Here is a 708-nt window from a genome sequence, read left to right as displayed (position 1 = left end):
AGTCACAGCTCCCGTAACTAACTAACTCCGTCCGAAAAGGCCTCGGAAGGCCCAACGGTACCGACGGCCGCCGTGTCATCCTTTCAGCCCAGGTGCGACACTGGATGCGGATACGGATACGGAGGCGCACGTGGTCAGCACACCGCTCTCTCAGTTTACGAGACCGGAGCCGGTACTTCTCAGTCAAGTAGCTCCTCAGTTTGCCTCACAAGGGCTGAATGCACCCCGCTTGCCAACAGCGCTCGGCAGACCGGACGGTCACCCATCCAAGTGCCAGCCCAGCACGACAGCGCTTAACTTCGGTGATCTGACGGGAACCGGTGTTACCACTGCGGAAAGGCCGTTGGCGCGGCTCGCTTTAAATTTGGTTCTTGGTTGGTTGCTTGCTTGGGGAAGGAGACCAGACAGCGTGGGCATCGGTCTCATCGGATTAGGGAAGGATGGGGAAGGAAGTCGGCCGTGCCCTTTCAGAGGAACCATCCCGGCATTTGCCTGGAGTGATTTAGGGAAATCACGGAAAACCTAAATCAGGATGGCCGGACGCGGGATTGAACCGTCGTCCTCCCGAATGCGAGTCCAGTGTCTAACCACTGCGCCACCTCGCTCGGTAAATTTGGTTAACTTCAAGGTAGTGTATATACTAAGATGGTATCTATTTTTTCGGACGTGTCCGAAAGAACAGATACCATCTTAGTATATATATAGTTA

At 54.7% G+C, this 708-nt stretch overlaps 1 pseudogene; it reads right to left on the bottom strand.

Moving 5' to 3' along the window:
- Positions 1–230: 230 nt before the first annotated feature.
- Positions 231–348, bottom strand: LOC126210929 (5S ribosomal RNA; annotated as a pseudogene).
- Between the last annotated feature and the right edge of the window lie 360 nt (positions 349–708).

Source organism: Schistocerca nitens, chromosome 10 (genome assembly GCF_023898315.1).
Source record: "Schistocerca nitens isolate TAMUIC-IGC-003100 chromosome 10, iqSchNite1.1, whole genome shotgun sequence".
NCBI lineage: Eukaryota > Metazoa > Arthropoda > Insecta > Orthoptera > Acrididae > Schistocerca > Schistocerca nitens.
Note: the sequence above shows the minus strand (reverse complement) of the source record. Positions and strands in the feature narration are given on the sequence as shown.